The following is an 11,343-nucleotide window of genomic DNA, read 5'->3' as shown; positions in this document are numbered from 1 at the left end:
GCCAAACTCAATTTGTTGTATCTGTAAACTTTCTTCATTGATTATTATCTTTTAATATTCAAGCTGATATTCTAATTCTAGAAAGTGACATTTGTATCTAGAATTATCATTCAAGAAGAATAGTGAATTAATTGTCAAGGCAAAGCTAGAAAGAAAAAAATTAAATGAATGAAAAAAATTTATACTCTTCAGATTAATTCTCTAAAATTTGTTTCTGTAAAAATGAAATTAATTAAGGATAAACGGCACTAGCCAATTCTATATCGTATGTGTGTGCCTACATGTATGCAACTCTGCCAGTTTCTTTCTCAGTTCTACTTCCCTGTGTGTGAGGTTGGGAAGATTTCTTAAACCTCTTTAAACTTCAGTTTTCGTATCAATAAGCTAAGTATAATAAAACTACTTTGCTGACTGTTGTGAGTATATGTGATAATAGATATGCACATGTGAAAGCCTCAACAAATTTATCTTCTCTGTTCCCTTTCTCAGGAGACTAGTGGAGAATGTGTTCCACTTGATCAAAAAAAGGAAGACATAAGACTTAAAAAAACAGAATCCAACAAAAGATAGAAGTAAAAAAAATACACTACTGTTTCTGGTGATGGTGAGGAGAGACCCAAGTAACTACTGGCTTAGGGCAGGAAGATAGGGAGTTGGAGGAAAACTAGCATGAACAAAACCAAATCTGGTAATTACCTGGTGTGTTTGAAGACATCAAGGGTGCTGAATACGTGACTGATAAATAGAAATAATGGCTCTTAACTCCGAGGATGCTCAGCATTGTACAATAAAAGAAGTGTACTACATACTACATGAAGTGAAAGTGAAAGTGAAGTCGCTCAGTCGTGTCCGACTCTTTGTGACCCCGTGGACTGCAGCCTACCAAGCTCCTCTATCCATGGGATTCTCCAGGGAAGAAAACTGGAGTGGGTTGCCATTTCCTTCTCCAGGGGATCTGCCCGACCCAGGGATCGAACCCGGGTTTCCCGCATTGGAGGCAGACTCTTTAACCTCTGAGCCACCAGGGAAGCCCACATACTACATAGCTCAGCTGTAAATAATGTTTACAGTCAGTACACTGTCTAAATACAGTATTGAGCTAACTGAAATATATTGAGATCATGGGAGAAGGGCTGTAAGAGAGCTAAATCTTCATTTCCCAATTATAAGAAACCATAGGATAATATATAAAACTGAAAAAAAAAATCAAGAAAGTATAAGCATGTTTCTTGATAATGATGATAAATAGCAGAAGAAACAGGTGAAAGTCAAATCATTTTACAGTGTACAAGAAGACAATTGCAGTTCTGGGCCCCCTATCCCTTCCCAGAGGAGATCACTTCCACTCCTTTAACTGTTGCATCTGGTATTTACCACCATGTCTCTAAACGTTAAGATTAAGTTTATAAAGAGACAGATTATAGGTCTATATACCTATCACAAGATCCAGTCTAGGTAAGTATCTACTCCTACTTCTGTGTGGTTGTTGCTGTTAGATAAAGAAAGCCATTGATGTCATGTTAAAACACTGGGATGCATTAAGAGACACATCTTTAAGACCATCAAAGTTTCTAATGTGATACCCAAGGAACCCTTTGCACCAGGAATCAGCCAGGTGGACTCATTTTGCTCTATGCAGGTACAGAGAGGAAATTAAAAGGAAAGTAAATAGGAGAAAGGAAGGAGAGGGTCAAAGAATCTGGACATTCTTTTAACTTAAAAAAAAAAAAAAAAAAAAGGACCAATAATCCAGAACTGTTCTTTAAAAAAGAAAAGAAATACTTAGGTAATAACTGCAGTGTTTTTAAAATGTCAGAATATATTAGCTAACCCTTACATAGTACCTACTAGTGGCCAACACTATTCAAGAAAGCAGACACATTAATTCAGTAAATACAGACAACACTATGTGGTAATAAAATATTTTAATCCTCATTTTACAGATAAGGGAACTGAGATACAAAGAGATCAAGTAACTTGCCTGAGTTTACACAATGAGTAAATGAAAAGCCAGGTCTGGAACCCACACAGCCTGGTTCTAAGAACCCTGCTCTTCACCACCACTTCTTAAAATGAGGTCCCTCGAGACCCATGCTTGGGACTGTGTCTTCAAGAACAATGAGCAGAGAAAGCTAGGCAGGGGAAGATGAGTGTGAAACTTTGGGTATCAGGGTATGCCTGTTAGGGTTGGAGGTACTCTCTAGCAGAGGGAAGAGGTGAGTGAGAATGAGCTGGCTGGTATCAAATGGCATCTGAGTTTACTGCTGTGCAAATGTCTACTCTGAACCCAAAGTTCTATATGAACTGTGTATACCATATCTCACCTTTCCCAGAATCCTAAATGCCACTTTCCAGAATGGAATCCTCTGTGGCATGAAGAGTAAAGGAAATGACATCAGAGTCAGGGCTAAAAAGTAAGTTATTTTCTCCTCAGGAGAAGGAAAACTAAACCATAGGGCTGCAAATGCAGAGTGTATTCTAGGGAAACCAGGACTGGCTGAATGTGCTCTGCTCACAGAAAATTTAGATGACTAGAAAGACCAAACCCAGAACCCTAGACCAGAAATGCTCTGGGAAAAAAAAGGGCATTTCTCAACTGTAATGAACCTTCATGGTGTTTTAAAAAGAATCTCTAAGAAGTGAAGACACCTATTTCTAAGTACTTTAGGGACCAGATTAGGGCAGACACTCCACAACTCTGTTCAGATTTCATACATTATCAGTAAAGCTGTTCCCAAGCTTGAACACATCCCTAAATTTCACCTGAGGAGGCTAGAACGTGTTTTCAGATTCCCTGGAGAGTGACTTAACAGATGCCTCTGGAATACAAGCAGGACTGTTTTGTGAAATTTCTCATTGTAGAGCAGCTTAAACTCCTGCTCTTTCCCAGCTGTGCTGGGCCCTTGGCTGCCAGTGAGATAAGAGGTAGAGGTCTCCAGAGATCCACAGAGTTGCCGTGTGGAGAGAGATAAAAATTAACCTTCAGCTTAGTATCTGAATTCGTCTAATTTTTGCAAAAGAAAACATAAATCTCACAAAAATTGGCTTTTGCTCATTGTGACCGTAAGTCCTCAAGGCATGTAGATTCTGTTAAAGGCATATGTGGACCCCATTTCTGGGACTCTCTGGGTCAGCCACAGTCACTTTCTATGGTGAAGCTAGATGTGCCAGGTTGACTATGGAAACTCAGAATGCACACCATAAGAGGCAGGCAGGCCCTGTTCTGTTAAGCATATCCCTCCACCCAAACATTTGCCCAAAGAGGAAATCTCCTTCAGTTTAAAAAATATATGTATTTGTAACTTAAGGATAATTGTTTACAATATTATGCTGGCTTCTGCCATACATCGATATGAATCAGCCATAGGTATACACAGGTATACTTCATCCTGAACCTCCCTACCATCCCCACCCCATCTCACGCTTCCAAGCCATCACAGAGCCCCGGGTTGTTTCCTGAGTCAGACAGCAAATTCCCACCAGCTATCCATCTTACATATGGTAATGTACATGCTTCCCTGCTACTCTCTCTCCATTCATCCCACCCTCTTCTTCACCCCACCTTCACTTTTTAAAATGGCCTTTTGTTATTGACAACTTTAGGGACTACTGCTTGACACAAATGGTATAGCAGAGAGAAACTAGAAAATCTAAAAAGGACTCTGTTTTCCAAAATTCATTTCAATCAGTAATAACAAAGGGGCTAGAGTTTAAAGCATCTCACTGGGCCTCCATTAAGACAGAGATATATAGAACTGACTCTTAGAACATAGATGTGATCAAAGGAACAACAGACTATTATGGCATCTTAATATGGATGTTTTAAGCCATGAGACATATTTTTTACTCCATCACTAAGTTATGAAACACAGTTTTTGGCTGCTTTGAGTAATTAGAAGGGTGTTTTTCCTGTAAGTCCCCATGTGTCAATAGTAAAAACATCTGTCCCACATCTGCCAAGAGTAAGAATGCACACACTGAGCAAAATTGCTTTTGTTCATGAACAACAAACCTTCAATGACATTCAACAGAAAAAAAAAAATCTAAGCTTTATTTTGTTGAAATTGTTTCTGATTTCTGGCATTGCAAAGGGAGTATTTAAAAATGTAAATTGATTCACAGTGGTCCTGTTAACTGAGGCCAGCTGTGCAAATGAGGACTACACATCATTTGGTCTCATGTTACTCGTTTCCCTTCCCTGGTTTCCTCCGTAGCCACCCTCTCAGCAAGAAACACACTCTACTATCTATTCATGTTGTTAAAGTCAAAGTGAAGTCACTCAGTCATGTCTTATTGCTTGCAACCCCATGGACTGTAGCCTACCAGACTCCTCTGTCCATGGTATTTTCCAGACAAAAGTACTGGAGTGGGTTGCCATTTCCTTTCCCAGAGGATCTTCCCAACCCAGGGATCAAACCCAGGTCTCCCACATTGCAAGCAGAAGCTTTACCATCTGAACCACCAGGGAAGCACTTTTTTTCATGTTGTTAAGGTGCAAGTTTCATAATTTATAGATCCCTGGGAGAAAATGCTTCCAATGTTTCATAGATGACAGATCCATCTTCTAATCTATTAAAATGAAAAAAAAAAGTACAAAATCTAAAACCTGGAAAATTTGTTTTTCAATATCTACCTGCATCTATCAGCATTTCAACAGAGAAGCAGGACCATTGGTATATAAATACATGTATTTGGCTTGACCCTGTGCAACTGTGGGAGTTGGCTACACAGTCAGTATGTGGCTATTGTTGGTGTGTCTGGTTCTGGAGCATGAAATCCAAAGGCTGGCAGTCAGGAGTAGAAGATGGAAATGACGTGGGAGAAGGAAGAATGAACTGAAACCTGGGAGGCTGAGGCTGAAGCCATGAGGAAGGATAAGAATCTGCATGAGACTTTCAGCCCCAACCAACCTCTCACTTGAGTAATGGGGGTATCCTACAGGAGGAGCCCATGCATGCCATCACAGAATAAACATGTGACTTATCCAGGAGGTGGAGCAGCTGAAGGAGAAGGTGCGGGCTGGCCTAGTGCGGCTCAGTTTCTACCCCAGGGCTGTCGTAGGAGCCAGTTGTTGAGTTTTCAGGTGCGTGAGCAGAGGCAGCACATGGTGCCCAGACTAACTTTTCAAGTATAAAAACAATATGGCTACTGATAACTTCCATCTTCAAATTTCATGAAAAAATGCTTCTTAGAGATTTAGTATGTAGGAACTATGTAAGAGAGGGAGTTCCAGGAAACATAGTTCCAGCTTAGCAGAGGTGAAAAAACACAAATCGGCTTACCCTAAAGAAATACAGTCTCATATGCTCAAGGAATCAGGTACAGAACATGCATGTTACAGTGTCTTTATTAAAAATCAGAAATAATTCAAATGTCCCTTAATTCCTGACCTATATCTGTTTGAAAGTGAAAGTCACTCAGTCATGTCCAACTTCTTGCACCGCCATGGAGGTGCCATGCCAGGCTCCTCTGTCCATGGGATTCTCCAGGCAAGAATACTGGAGTGGGTAGCCTTCCCTTCTCCAGGAGATCTTCCCAACCCAGGGACTGAACCCAGGTTTCTTGCATCTCAGGTGGGTTCTTTACCAACTGAGCCACCAGGGAAGCTCATATCCATATAAGACATACTGCAATTCCAACAGATGAGGCTGAGCCACATCCTAATGTGGAAAGAGTTCTATGCCAAATTATTGGATGTGAAAAGAGTGTTATACAGCATGGTAACATGTTTTCAGCTCAGTTCAGTTTAGTCATTCAGTCATGTCTGACTCTTTGCAATCCCATGGACTGCAGCACGCTAGGCCTCCCTACCCATTACCAACTCCCAGAGCTTGCTCAAACTCTTGTCCATCGAGTCAGTAATGCCATCCAGCCATCTCATCCTCTGGCATCCCCTTCTCCGCCTGCCTTCAATCTTTCCCAGCATCAGGGTCTTTTCAAATGAGTCAGTTCTTCGCATCAGGTGAACATAGTATTGGAGCTTCAACTTTAGCATCAATCCTTCCAATGAATACACAGGACTGATTTCCTTTAGGATTGACTAGTTCTATCTCTTTGCAGTCCAAGGGACTCTCAAGAATCTTCTCCAACACCACAGTTCAAAAGCATCAATTCTTCAGTGCTCAGCTTTCTTTATGGTCCAACTATCTAACAATCCTGCAAGCTCTACCTTTAAAACAAAAAATGTAGAAACAGTTCTATGCCAAATTGTTGGATGTGAAAAGAAAGTATTATAAAGTATGGTGGCATGTTTTAAAAAATATATAATGCAAAATACTGCTAAATAGCTCCATGGGTACCTTTGTTCATATATATGTCAGATCCTGGAGGAGGAAATGGCAACCCACTCCAGTATTCTTGCCTGAAAAATCCCACGGCCAGAGGAGGCTGGTGGGCGACAGTCCACAGAATCACAAAGAGTCAGACACAACTGAGCGACTGAGCACGCATATATGAGATACTCTTGTTATCACAAGAGATGTAGCAATTTTTAAAAGCCCTCTGCCTCAGAGAGCTTACAATGTAGTTGAGGAGATAGACAATAAAGGTATGTATATAAACAAAATAAGTCATGGCTTAGGCGGTGAAAAATGCTACCTGGAAAAGAGCTGGGGGAAAGAAGAATGCACATTGCAGGTGATTGCAAGTTTAAATGAGGAGGCCTGGGAAGGCCTCACCAAGAAGATATTTAAGTAAAACTTTGAAGGAGATGAGAGAGCCAGCAGTGTGGCTATCCTAGGGGAAGGAGGGATGTTCTAGACAGAGAGAGTAACAAGTACAAAATTCCTGGGACATGGTGTGTCTAGTGTGCTGAAGGATAAAGGAAAGAGGGGGAGCAAAGTAACCTGAAAATCAGATCAAGTGGCGCCTCATAGGTTGTAACACAGACTTCGGACTTTACTCGGGCATTGGAAGTATTTGGACAGTTTCAAGTAGGGAAACTAAAAACTAGAACAAAGCATCCTGGCTGCTGTGTTGAGGCAAGACTACAGACAGACCAGAGGGAAAATGGGCACCAATTAAGTAGTTACTACAATAATCCAGAGGAGATATGTAGTGACTTGGACCCAGGTGGTGATGATAAAGTGATTGGGTTCTGAATATGTTTTAAAGGTAGAGCTTGCAGGATTCTCTGAACACTGGAAATGGGCTATGAGAGAAAAAAGACTCAAGCGCTACTCTAAGTAGAGCTCCTTAGCCTGAGCAGTTGAAGCAGGAGGAATCTTGATGTGAGATGAGTTTGGGGGAGATGAGTATGAGACAGTTATTAAATGTCCTAATGGGGATGTCAAGTCGCTTCTTGTCTTTTTGACACCAAAATCATCTTGCAATCATATTAAAGCTAGGCCTGGTTGCTTGTAGCTGAAACTTATGAAGGACACAGCTGCAAAGTTAACTGGCTTATGTGTAACCCTCGGAATTTCAAAGAGTATTTCTAAGCCACCACGTTTATACTCAGAAATATGGCAATATGGCTGACCTTCACTTTTCAGTCATCTTGCTTATGCCCTTCACCCTTAGCACACATGCCAAGGGTGCTAAGAGAATCCTCTTGCCAATGCAGGGTATGTGGGTTCAGTCCCTGGTCCCAGAGGATTCCACATGCACCACAGCAACCAAGTCATGTGCCACAACTACTGAGCCCATGTGTCCATAATGAAGCTCATGCACCCGAGAGCCCGTTCTCCACAACAAGAGAAGCCACTGCAATGAGAAGCCCAAGCACTGTAGCAAAGAGCAGCTCCTGCTCACCACCACCAAAGAAAGCCCACAGAAAGCAGTGGAGTGCATCCAAAATAAATAAAATAAATACATTTTCTAAAATATGGATGGATGGTAGGAATAGCAAAAACACTTTAAAAATCAGATTCTTATGTCACTATTTTTAATTTTGTACTGTCAGTTATTTAATTCACAGACAGTTGTTTCTATTAATAAGAGAGAATCAGCTTGTCTTCCTTTTCTTTTCTTTGGTTCCCACGTATGAGGGACTGCGAGACTAAATAAATCATTATATATTCTACATGCAATGCTCCTGTGACAGCCTTTCAAAAAAAGAATTAGGAAGTTTGAATATTAAACACCACCAATCCATGACTAGGATAAAGTCAGTTTCAAGGATAAAGACATTTTCAACTTGAGTAGTTGTACAAAAACAATTTCAACAATAAGGCTTTGTTATTCTAATTTATGAAGAAAGTCATTGCTTTCCAATAACTTCACTTAAAAAGAGAGTGTATATATATATGTATACACACACATATATACATATTCTGTCACACATATACACACACATCACTGAATTGAATGTCAATGGCTTTTTAATTAAGGTAAAATACAAGCTTTTACAGAGAAAACAAGGAAAGCTAGCCTGCTGGTAATGTTCTGAAGCCTTCCCTGTGGCTTCTACTTTTGCATTAGTATTGATTTGTCAGATTTAAACTGTCATCATCATCAATAGCACAAGTCTTTGTGTGAATATTATTAACTCACACTAAACCCTGTATTTCAAATTATAAGCCAATCTAACTGAACAGCTCTTTTTGTAGGGACTGCTAAGATTATGCATATATTTAGAAATGATAGATTATTTTTTGTCCATCAATTTCTGTGCCTTCATTAATGAAGCCCCTATAAGATGAATGGAGCTTCCCAGGTGGCTCTAGTAGTAAAGAAACTGCCTGCCAATGCAGGAGACTTAAGAGACATGGGTTCAGTCCCTGGGTCAAGAAGATCCCCTGGAAGAGGGCATGGCAACCCACTCCAGTATTCTTGCCTGAAGAATTCCATGGACAGAGGAGCCTGGAGGGCTACAGTCCATAGTGTCGCAAAGAGTCAGACATGACTGAAATAACTTAGCACATAATGTGAATAGTTTGAAAAGCACACCGAACTATCATTATTGTTGAGAACACGTGAATATTTACTTAGTGTTGGTAGGTGTGATAATGCATTTTAGTTATGCAGAAATATACCCATATTTTTAGGGTACACTATGGTGTGTGTGATGTCTGGGTGCTTAAAATACTTCACAGAAAGCCATCAATAAAGCATGTGTGCAAAAATCTTGATAGTCTGTGATGTGTAAATAAAAGTTCATGAACTATACTCTCTCCTGTGCATATTTGAAATTTTTTATAATAAAACACAAAGCAGTCCACTTGCTTCTATCAGTCAACTCTCTTTTTTAATAAATAATAAAATGAGATTCCAAACACAAAAATATAATTTCTTAATACTGCTTCCTTTACTGATGAAAATATGCTCTGATGTAGGCAGCGAATCTAGGTTGACTGTGTCCACAGAGAGGGTAGGAGATCTAACATCTGGGCAAAGGTACTTTTTCCCAGTTATTTTAGTTGTGATAGCATTTGATTCACAGGACTCTGTGTAGTTTCTCTATTACTGATGGAAGAACTGAGACTTAGAAAGAGGTTAAGTAACTTGACAAACTCACATCGATAATAAGTGCTGAAGTTGGGGATGAGAATCTAGATTGCCTCTAAATATTGCTGTGTCTTAACCAGACTTCTGGGTCTCTTGTGTGAATTTCTGAAAAAATTTATATCACCATCATCAATATTAATAAGAAATGAAAACACAGTTCTGATCATATGTCCTTGCTGCTAAAATACTCTTAAATGCTTTCTTATTAGCAAAAAGAGAACAAAAAGCCTTAGAAGGCTCACCAGGTAGGCTCTTAAATGGCTCCAACTCTGCCCATCCAACTTCAATCCCCAGGAGCTCTTCCATTCACACTGTGATGATTAATTTTATGTGTTAGCTTGTCTGGGACATGGGGTGCCCAGATATTTGGTTAAACATTATTCTGGGTGTGTCTGTGAGGGTATTGCTAGATGGGATTAACATTGGAATAAGTAGAATAAAGCAGATTGCTCTTCTTGATGGTCTGCAGCCAATCCTTGAAGGCTTGCATAGAAAGAAAAGACAGAATAAGAGAGAATGTGCTCTCTCTTCCTGAATGTTTTTGAGTTAGGACATTGGTCTTCTTCTGCCATTGGATTTGGACTTGGACTGGAATTAAATCATTGGCTCTCTTTATTCTTAGGTTTGGCCCTAGACTACAGCCATACCATTGATTCTCCTTGGTTTTCAGCTTGCTAACTGCAGATCCTGGGACTTCTCAGCCTTTAAATCTGTGTGAGTCAACTCCTTATAGAAAATCTCTTCATATATTACTGGTTCCCACAGTAAGACAGATCTTGGTATGGAGAAGTGGGGTGCTGCTATAAGAAACGCCTACAAATGGGGTCGTAGATTTGGAACTGGTAATGAGTAGAGTCTGGAAGAGCTTTGAGATGCATACTAGAAGAAGCCAACGTTGCTATGAAGGGAGTTTTAAAGTTTAATTTTTGAGGACCCATAATAAGGAGAGAAGAGACCTGGAGGGAAAGTTTCCATCTTCTTAGAGAATATACAAATAATTATTAACAGAATGGTATAAAAATATGGACATTAGAGGCCATTTCTGGTGAGGTTGTGATAGGAAAGAAACTTTAAAGGGACAATGCCAAAATTATAAGTGTAAATTATACATAATGGCCCATCTCTGGGAACCCTGACTCCCAGGTGATAAACTTTAAGCTAACATATCTTTGTGTAGCTCACAGAAAAAGAAAAAAAAAAAAACATCCTGGGGGCAGGAAGGAAGAAATTAGCACATCCCCTTCTGAGTCTGGTCAGAACCAGGGATTTACTCTCTCCCTTTTTAGTATTAAAAAAAAGGGCTTCCCTGGTGGCTCAGAAGGTAAAGAATCTGCCTACAATGCAGGAGACCCAGGTTTGATCCCTGAGTCAGGAAGATCCCCTGATGTAGGGAATGGCTACCCACTCCAATATTCTTGCCTGGAGAATTCCATGGACAGAAGAGCCTGGCAGGCTACAGTCAGTGAGGTCACAAAGAGTCAGACATGACTGAGCAACTAACACTTTCACTTCATAGTATAAAAGAAGGCTGAATTCTAACTTGGAGAAGACAGTTCTTTGGGACACCAGTCCACCATTTTCTTGGTCTGCTGGCTTTCTAAGTAAAGTCACTAGTCCTTGCTCCAGCAACCTGTCTCTCAATTTCCTGGCCTGCGGGTGCAGTGAGCAGTACAAGCTTGGACTCAGTAACAAGGTCTCAGATAGAAACATGTTACTGGAAATTGGAGGGAGGGCAATTCTAAGAATTTGGCTGAACTGTGTTCATGTTCCAGTGTTATGCGGAAGGCAAAACTTGCAAATGATGAAATTGGATATTTAGGTAAGAAGATTTCTAAGCAAAGTATTAAAGTTGATTCCTCCTGAGTGATTGTAAAAATCAGGAAGAGAGAAGAAATT

This window comes from Budorcas taxicolor, chromosome 1 (assembly GCF_023091745.1).
Source record: "Budorcas taxicolor isolate Tak-1 chromosome 1, Takin1.1, whole genome shotgun sequence".
Taxonomy (NCBI): Eukaryota; Metazoa; Chordata; class Mammalia; order Artiodactyla; family Bovidae; genus Budorcas; species Budorcas taxicolor.
The sequence above is the reverse complement of the archived record's forward strand: the minus strand, read 5'-3'. Positions refer to the sequence as shown.